General features: G+C 37.0%; 1 protein-coding gene across 1 annotated transcript in view; it reads right to left on the minus strand.

Moving 5' to 3' along the window:
• Positions 1-10,000, minus strand: part of LOC135202496 (uncharacterized) — an 81,683-nt gene that overhangs the window by 67,116 nt on the left and 4,567 nt on the right. The window contains exon 2 of the mRNA XM_064231916.1: positions 367-411. The gene's annotated coding sequence lies outside the window, so the exon portion shown is untranslated. The remainder of the gene's footprint in view (positions 1-366; positions 412-10,000) is intronic.

Below are 10,000 nucleotides of genomic sequence, written 5' to 3' on the forward strand. Positions count from 1 at the left end.
TATATATATAAATATATATACTATATATATATATATATATATATATATATATATATATATATATATATATATATATATATATATATATATATATAGAGAGAAAGAGGGAGAAAGCTTTTCCTATCCGTATTTGTGTGTGTGTACATATACATATATATATATATATATATATATATATATATATATATATATATATATATACATATATATATATATATATATATATAATATGGGTACAATATATATATATATAACATAATATATACTGTATAATGGTAAGAGGGCTCTCTCTCTCTCTCTCCAATGGGCTTAATTAAAGTAGTATCTTTATTGAATATACATTACATACAAAATTCTGCGACTCACCTTGAAGAATTGCGCTGTTACTTCTCTTTGTATAAAACTCGAAACCTGTGAAAAAAAAATAGAATTAGTCAACCGTTACAATAACATCAGGACTTGAGAGACAATATATTTTTTTTTAATCCTGAGAAAAAATATTCTCCAATATTAGTCATTGAATAGACGCTGTCAGTCAAAAGAATGGGAGTTGTTTTTTCCTTCACTAACTGTATTCTTATTTTCGAATTTTGATGCGGATAATACTGGCAATTATGACATTGTTTCATTATTGTCTAAGTTGGCCTAATTGCGGTTTATACTATTGGGTTGTGAAAGCAGACTTGCCATTGATGTTCGAAGGAAATAAATACAGGAATTTTTTTGTCTAGTGTGTGTGTGTGTACAAAATGAATGCAAATGTTACAAAGGCCTAAAAATTAAATAAATAAATGAATAAATTCGTTTTTTTTATATTATTATTTTAGTCAATCAAAGTGACCTCTTCCTTTCAATAAATAAATAAATAAATAAAAATAAACAACTGAATAATCAAGGACGATCTGCTGCCAAAATTCACGTCTGAACTACAATATTTTCCAATTGCTGAAATCTAAAAACATTCAAGTTTTAAAACCAGTGACACTGAGATTCAAAAAGATGAAAAGTTGCAGTTAATTTTGCTTCGAAAAATCTTAACTATAAAGCGAATCCAAATGTTGAACATTTCTAAGAGCTCTCTCTCTCTCTCTCTCTCTCTCCTCTCTCTCTCTCTCTCTCTCTATCTCCTCTCCTCGTGCATTTATTACATGACAAGAAAAATCACACTGCATGACTTTGCTTTGTCCTTGGAGCACCTTAAAAACTGACTGACAACCTCATGCAAGCTTATTCATTCGCCATGTCAAATTATATATATATATATATATATATATATATATATATATATATATATATATATATATATATATATATAATATAAAAACCTATGTTATTGTTACGCCAGGATGGGATAATCATCAATCAATAAATCAGATGGAATTCACATTGACACCACAGCAATTCTTCAGTTTTCATGGACAGTGTGTGTTGATTCTCATATTTTATTTGAACCTATTTAAAACTATATTAATGCAATTCCATAAAGTCGCTTTATAAAGATTTTTATGACTGACCTACCCTTATGGAAGTAGTTGATTTCTTTCCATCAAATCTACTAGTTACTAAAGTAGATTCACATCAACCGTGCATTTGATGTCTAGGCCCGTCCCTTACGACGCTCCTGATTGGCTGTTGATAAGCCAATCGAAGGGCTGGAAACTCTCAGTCTCTCTCGAGAGTTCACATGTGCAGGACGTATGTTCAACCTCTCCTGAGGGATACTTTTGAAAGACGTATCCCCCAGGAAAGATGGAACATACATCCCGCCTACGTGAACTCTCTCTCGAAACTGAGTTCAACAGCCAATCAGGAGCGTCGCAAGGGACGGGCCTAGGCATCAAATGCAAGGTTGATGTGAATCTACTATAGGATGTATGCATACTCTTAATTCTGTTGTTGGCTGCTCTATGAGCATCTTGCCATTTCTGGTATAAGGCCAATCTCTGGGCTACATTTTAAAATCTGATAAATTGGGTACTGACCCGTGTTTATACTAGAAAATCTTGTCTTCAGAGAGAGAGAGAGAGAGAGAGAGAGAGAGAGAGAGAGAGAGAGAGTGTGGGTCAAAAGGTAAAAACTGATTACAAAAGACGCTACCAGCTTCAAGAAGGGAAAGAAAAACAATGGCGGGAAAACGCAATCAAAAAGTGTATCTCAACCGCAAAACAACGTAACGGTATGCCTGTCGTACGGTAAGTATCAAAAGTATCCGAGTTAGGGTCACAGCTCTATAAACCTGGTACTATCTCTGCCTTACCCAGTATTGCTGTGACAGAATGTGCAGGAACAGTTTGATTCATGATTATAAATTAATTTAACAAAATTGCAAAAGCTTTATCAAACTAAAGGTATATATGTAAATTTTTTGACATTTCGACTGGAATCTGACCTTCAGAGGACATGGGTGTTCTATTTTACTCAAATTATAACAACACGATTTCCTGCACGCTTTGAATCGTCGATTTCTGGTTACGTAACATTTGTATCATTATTCATCATTTCATTTTCCTCAGTTGAAGAAAGGGAACTGAGGGAAGTACAGGGAATGAGCATTAAGAATGAAATTTTGTTAGATTCAAATAGTCACCAGTATTAGAGGTTTCAATAAAAAAAAAAAAAAAAGGCTCAGGAAAGAAGACTCAAATGGTTTGGTCATGTCATGAAGAGAGATGATGAACACGTATGTAGAGGGTTATGTATATGGTGGTGGAGTGCAGAAGAGGGAGGGGAAGGCCAAAGTTCAGGTGGAAAGATAAATCATTGAATGACATGAAGGAAAAGGGTCTGAGGGAACAAGATGTGCAGGACAGAGAGGAAGATGGAGAAGGCTGACTAGAAACAGCGACCCAAGATAGAAATGGGAAAAGCTGAAGGCAAAGAAGAAGAAGAAATGGTCACCCCAGACGTCGTGTACCAGAGCTTCCATTTAACCTGCAAACACCTGACTGAAATACACATTGCCCTAGAATCCATAGACATATATACATCGCGCTATAAACCCTGCCTGTGTACGTAACGATACACTTGTATACATAACAAAGTCCGTTGCTTTTTTTTTTCACCTAAACAAAACAAATACCTAAAACAGGAATATTTACCTTTCATTCTCCTTAACAACACATATCAGTAACATAGCACTGCTACATGTTCACTGAAAGCTGATTATTATGCATAATAACACTGTTTGCGCCTAGTGAATGAAACGTTTCAATAAACCGGTATCGTTAACAAGACTCTCTCTCTCTCTCTCCAAATACATTACTTATCAACATTTAAAAAAAAAAAGTATATCTTACTTTTACCAGACCACTAAGCTGATTAACAGCTTCCCTAAGGCTGGCCCGAAGGATTAGATATTTTTACGTGGCTAGGAACCATTTGGTCACCTAGCAACGGGACCTACAGCTTATTGTGGGATCCGAACCACACTTATTCGAGAAATGAATTTCTACCACCATAAATAAATTCCTCTGATTCCGCGTTGGCCGAGCCGGGATCCGAACTCAACATTTCACAACTGATAGAACAAAAAGCATCTACAAAATGATAAATTCATGCCTTTACCGCTGAGAGCTTTCGCAAACTAAAGAGACATCTCTACAACAGGTTGCGAGCCTAAAAACTACATTATTGATTACGTGAAGAGTTATCATGCTACCTTCTATGGGTCGGTATAGACTTTTCACGAACTTCAGTAGCAATAGGTACTCGAGTCGTACCTTCTCAGGTCGTAGCAATCAAAACTCGAGTCGTAATAACGGGGGTGGGGGGCATCATCTCCTTTTACCGTTATACCCGATTAACGGTTTCTGCCCGTAATCGTCTCTCCCTCCCCCCTACCCTTAGCCCCCAATCAACCCAACACCCGCAATCCCCTCCCCACCCCCATCCCGCCCCAGATCATCTTACTCCCTCACCCACCAAGTGTATTGTGGAAGCGTTTGTCTTCGAGGAAAAAAAAAAAAATATTCATACACATGACCTACTGCATTGTTTGGTAAATACTTTCTTCGGTCGACGTCCCGTTGAATTCTGAGCAGCTAGCTACGCTGTTTTTGGAGAAAAACAAAGAAGAATGTTGCTTAAATCACTGCAACAAACAACACATACAAAGAACAGTTCCCTTAGTACTAATTGTATGGATGAATTCCAAACAAATAAACGACCTCTCAGAATGTCCGGAAATAAGCGTCTCTATACTAACATCTCGAATTATTATGAGTGTTAAGAAGCAACGTAGCATATGCACACACATACTCCTACTGCAAACTATAACGATAGATGCGAGAGAAACCTAAAAGTCGACTCAAAACACCTGACATACGAGGCCACAAAACAAATGTATGACGGGGAGCATCGCACGGCGTCTCTCCGCTCGGGGAAAATAAATTATATTAAAAAAACTGCACTTCTTTCACACGAATGCTGCCATGCGGCTAGACTAAGCGACCTTTGCCTTAGAATATTAACCTGGCCGAGTTAAAATATCTGGATTAACCTCCCTGTGGTGTTAAAACATACCTCAGGGCGAGAGATGTAAATAATAGCACGCTCTGGTTAGCATGACCGTGGTGTTTGGGGACAGAGTTACTCACAGTGCGTGAATTACATCAACATCGAAGGTCCTTTGAGTTAGTTGCAGGTGGGGGAATTCGTGTGCTTGAATATATAGCGTGCATTTTTCGTGCACCTGTGTTATGTTGTACGAGAGAGAGAGAGAGAGAGAGAGAGAGAGAGAGAGCTCACTAAAAATGCTAACAATTACATATAGATGTTTTAGAGAGAAAGAGACAATGACACACCATGCCATAGTTGTTTTTAGAGAGAGAGAGAGAGAGAGAGAGAGAGAGAGAGAGAGAGAGAGAGAGAGAGAGAGAGTCTCACTTCAACGTAACGTAAAAACAAAAAACGATTAAAATAACTATAAAATACATCAATAGCCCCCAAATTAGGCCAAAAACAAACGGCTGTACAGAGAGAGAGAAAAAAACTACGATTACATGAAAGATTTCGTGATCCAAGGCTGGAATGAATCGTAGCAGACCTCAGGTACCAATCTTTTGGAGTTATTTCTTCCAAGATATTTTCCTAATCGATTAGCAAGAGAGAGAGAGAGAGAGAGAGAGAGAGAGAGAGAGAGAGAGAGAGAGAGAGAGAGAGAGAACAGGTAAAATTCATTAGTTTTATGTAGTCCTATGACTGTATTTTTATTTTAATGCAAAATAGTACCAATATTAATTTGTTATTATGCACATCATACACATATATTCATAAATGCATTTATTATACATATATATACATAAAAGATAAGTAGATAGATAGAAAAGGACATATATCGCGTGAAACCTAATTAAAGTAATCTTCAGTACCGGAATTAGATATCAAAACTACTCAAAACTAATCTAAACTAATTAATACTTGATACCACCGACAGATTCAAGAGATTACCAAAATCCCCAAATAAATTGCAACTTCCGCATTCGCTGATTGCTCGCTGGTGTTGCAGTGTTTACAATGCAATCAGAAGAGCTATCGTAACGCAAGACAAAAAGTTATTACTACTACTACTACTACTATACAAGTACAACTAGCACGAAATTATTAGGGTACTTCGTGACGCCAGTTATTAACCAAGAATCAATCAATTATAATAGCACTGTTGGTGACGATAATACTGGCATTTATAGCAAAAAACAACAATGTTTATGATATTCATTTTAATGACTTCCTCTATCTTCTACTTTTTTGTTATCATGGAATGGAAATCCATGATTATATATTACTTTCTCTCTGTCTTTCTCTCACTCTCTCTCTCTCTCTCTCTCTCTCTCTCTCTCTCTCTCTCTCCCTCAATGTTTTCCTTCCTAATATGACTAGTTTCCTTATGTGACACTTTTTACTTCTTTAACACACACACGCACACACACACACACACACACACACACATATATATAGATATATATATATACATATATATATACATATATATATATCCATATGTATGTATATATATATATATATATATATATATATATATATATATATATATTATATTAAAAACAAAATATTCCAAACATTCCCTGCTGCAAACGTCCATAACACGAAAGACTATCATATCTCTCTGGTACTCTGCCATTACCTCATTTTCTATGGAATGCGCGCGCAGGCAGTCACGCATGCTTAATACTTCTATATCTTTTAGAATGGAAAGTATCTCTGTTACGGTTTCACTCTTGTTCCGGAATCGTTTACGGAAGATTTTGATTAGGAGAGAGAGAGAGAGTCTCCACGGTAAGAGATTCACTTAAATATTGTTCAAAATTGGATGGAATAGTTTACATTTATTGTGAATAAAGTGCGATAAATGTTCCTCTCTGTGTAGTCAGATATTTACACGCAAGGGATGACATAGCAAGTAGCAAGTAGCAAGAGAGAGAGAGAGAGAGAGAGAGAGAGAGAGAGAGAGAGAGAGAGAGAGAGATTAGATACTAATTTTCTCACACATCCTTTCTCACGTTTTGATCCCAGGCATTCAGTGGCTATGGAACATGAGAGAGAGAGAGAGAGAGAGAGAGAGAGAGAGAGAGAGAGAGAGAGAGAGAGAGATTTCCCAGGCATACCGTGGCTACAAAACTGACGTCAAACTACTAAAAAAAAAAAATCTTTCCCAACTTTTATTACTCGTGTTTCCTTCCTATGCCCGGCAAGTCATGCCCATTGCCCCACGTGAGAAAGGAAATGCATTACAATACACCAATAAAAGAAGACGAAAGTTGCAAAACATCATCAAAATACAATTGCTTGTTAAATTGGAACCCGAAGAAAGTGACAGCAATTGGTAAGCCTTGCGATGGCTGTTGGCACGCCTGCTCATTGGAAAACAAAAGGTATGTGTGAGAATGAAAGAGTGGCGAAATTCCTCTCTCTCATCGTTCACAATGGTATGAGTCCTCGGTAAGAAAAAAACAGGGCGTCATAGGAATTTCGGGATAATGGGTGCGTTGTCATTTGTATGAATATTTGAACTGGCATCAACTTTCACTCTTTTAATATTGTTTGTGCTGACAGACAGTCTGTGCGATTAAGGTTAAAATTATGCTTACGCATCTGACATAATTCGAGGAACCGAACTTCCCTGCTTCTCGAGACATGCCAATCTTTTTATATGAGTCGCCACACACAACATAAAATGCTAAAATGCGACATGTAGCATATTTACTTCAGAAAATATGTGCCTGATACATGTAACGTGTTCTAAAAGCTGACAAAAAAAAAGCTGCGGATTGACATTTCAAGTCTTTATTTTTTCCTGTAGTTTTCAGTACATGTGAGTTTTTAAAGTGTGTTGACGACTTCTGTGACTAATTCAGCGTCTGACTAACGTGACTATATCCATTTCCATAGTATACTATTTACAAATCATATCACTTGAATATGAATGTAAGTTGTAATGCCGCTAGCAATAAGGCCTAAGTGTGAATTGTAAGGTACGGTTAAACAAACATTTAACTATTATCATTATAGTTTTAATAAGTGCTTTAAAAGAAAGAGTGGTTATTTCATATTTTTGTACGTCGCAAAACATATCAACTAAATGAAAAATATAAAAATTGAACAAGTGGTATCTTCACACTTCTTGGGTGTGGAACAAACTTTCCCCGTGGCCCCTATTGCTAGTTAAATAAATAAACTGGCACTGTGGGGTCATGGTATAAACAAAATAGCTACAGAGTCAAGGCTACTGGAAAGGGCGTGTTTGGGGGGTTGGGGGGGGGGGCTCTTCCTAACATAGATATCACGCCTTGCATTCAATGAGGTCGGTGCCCACGCACGTTTGAAAAGGACAGTCGAGACATATATAACTTTCCATTTAATGCCGAATTAAAATCCGACGTAAGCGTATATTTGTTAGCTTCATCATTCAATTCATATACGTTCCATTTCACAAACTAAAGATCAGTTAGAGGTTTTAGGTTTCGAAACTACAAAAGGAAAAATGTTTATGTTAGACTTATTCCTTTCAGTGGGGTTCTGCCGAAGATCAGGAACTCAAATGTTTATTTATAATCATTTATCTAACTCTGAATTCGACATACTTATAAGTCAAGTTTTGAAATAGTGGATAGTTTCTCTCTCTCTCTCTCCACAAACGCTAACAGACTGGTCCCTGACGTAAATACCTTTCCGCCATGAACAGTAGAAAAAAAAAAATAGCATCCAAACAATCAACGGTGTACACACAATGCGACAAAACCGAAAATCAAAACATGATTTGACGAAGTATGACTAATTTTGTTCGTGATCTCCAGCTGACTTTATCCAGCGTTAATTCTCTCTCTCTCCCTTTACGTGGATGTAGTATATAAGCACTAAAACTATATATATATATATATATATATATATATATATATATATATATTCTATATATATATACTATATCTATATATATATATATATATATCATATTTATATAACCAAAACTGGAATCATGCTCGAGTAAAATATCTACGTGAGGAACCAGCCATTCCCGACACGGTGTTACTTTGCTATACTCTGTTTTTTTCCATCTGTCCATCCGCCTGTGGTGTTTGCGCATGGTATCACTGCGTCCCGGGCTTTAAATAATTTCCTATTTCGAATATTAACGGTGTAATTCGCATACAATAAATTATTGAAACACTTTTCAGTTGCAATACACCTAGATATCCTTTTATTTACCTAAAACTTACACATAGCGTAACTATTTAAAGCCCAGGACGCAGTGTTACCATGTACGTGCACCACAGGCGGGTGGACAGATAGAAAAAAATCGAGTATAGTTTATCTACGCGTCACCTCTGAGGTGCTAGTACTAAACATGGCGGAACCTCCTTGGAACGCCGTGTTCAGCACTAACCCCTTGGGATTCAAAGTATTATACACACCTATTTCTATATCGTGTGGTCAGCATATTGCTTTAATAAACGACATCTTCGTGCGGCCGTCTACAATACGGTATTAAGTACCAGGATTAACTGTTAAGTACTAAAGTAGATTCACATCAACAGTGCATTTGATGTCTAGGCCAGTCCCTTACGACGCTCCTGATTGGCTGTTGATAAGGCAGTCACAGGGCTGGAAACTCTCAGTCTCTCTCGAGAGTTCACAGGTATAGAATTACGTTCCACCTCTCCTGAGGGATACTTTTGAAAGGCGTATCCCCCAGGAGATGTGGAACATAATTCTATCCCTGTGAACTCTCGAGAGAGACTGAGAGTTTCTAGCCCTCTGATTGGCTTATCAACAGCCAATCAGGAGCGTCGTAAGGGACGGGCCTAGACATCAAATGCACGGTTGATGTGAATCTACCATAGCAGCAGCATCTCACCATCAGTGACGCTTCGATAAAAAGCCAAATTTGCACCTCCCACTTTTGGGGACACAGCAACCGGCCAGAATCGTTCATAAATCATTTAACCTCTTGCAATAGCCAGCAATTTCTAATGTACCTAGCAGCAAAAATGTAACCGGAAGTTCACATTCCCGGAGCTTTTCAGAAAGTGTAGCTGATTGAGAATGCGTGTGACGGTTGGCCGCTTAACTGGACCACGGCTCATGCGACTGGTTAGTTGGTTAGATTTCGTAGTTTTGTCACTGTACTGTAGTTGTTGTGTTATTGAAGTTGTTTTTTTTCGGTTGTTGTTTGGTGTATTTAGTTTTCTTTTATCTATCTATCGTCAGTTTGTTAACTCTATTTCTTTCCTCTCCATTTGCAGTGATCATGAATTATTCGTCTCTCAGTATAGTACCATGTTACATTCTCTCTCTCTCTCAACGAACCTTCCCATCTTTAGTAAACCTTCCATCTCATACATATACTATTCATAAGATATTTACTGATGTTTGGCGTATTTAGTTTTCTTTTATCTATCTATCGTCATTATTTGTTAACTATTTCTTCTTTTCTCCTTTTGCGGTGATCATGAATTGTACGTCTCTCAGTATAAACCCAGTTTTTCGA

Source organism: Macrobrachium nipponense, chromosome 30 (genome assembly GCF_015104395.2).
Source record: "Macrobrachium nipponense isolate FS-2020 chromosome 30, ASM1510439v2, whole genome shotgun sequence".
Classification (NCBI taxonomy): Eukaryota; Metazoa; Arthropoda; class Malacostraca; order Decapoda; family Palaemonidae; genus Macrobrachium; species Macrobrachium nipponense.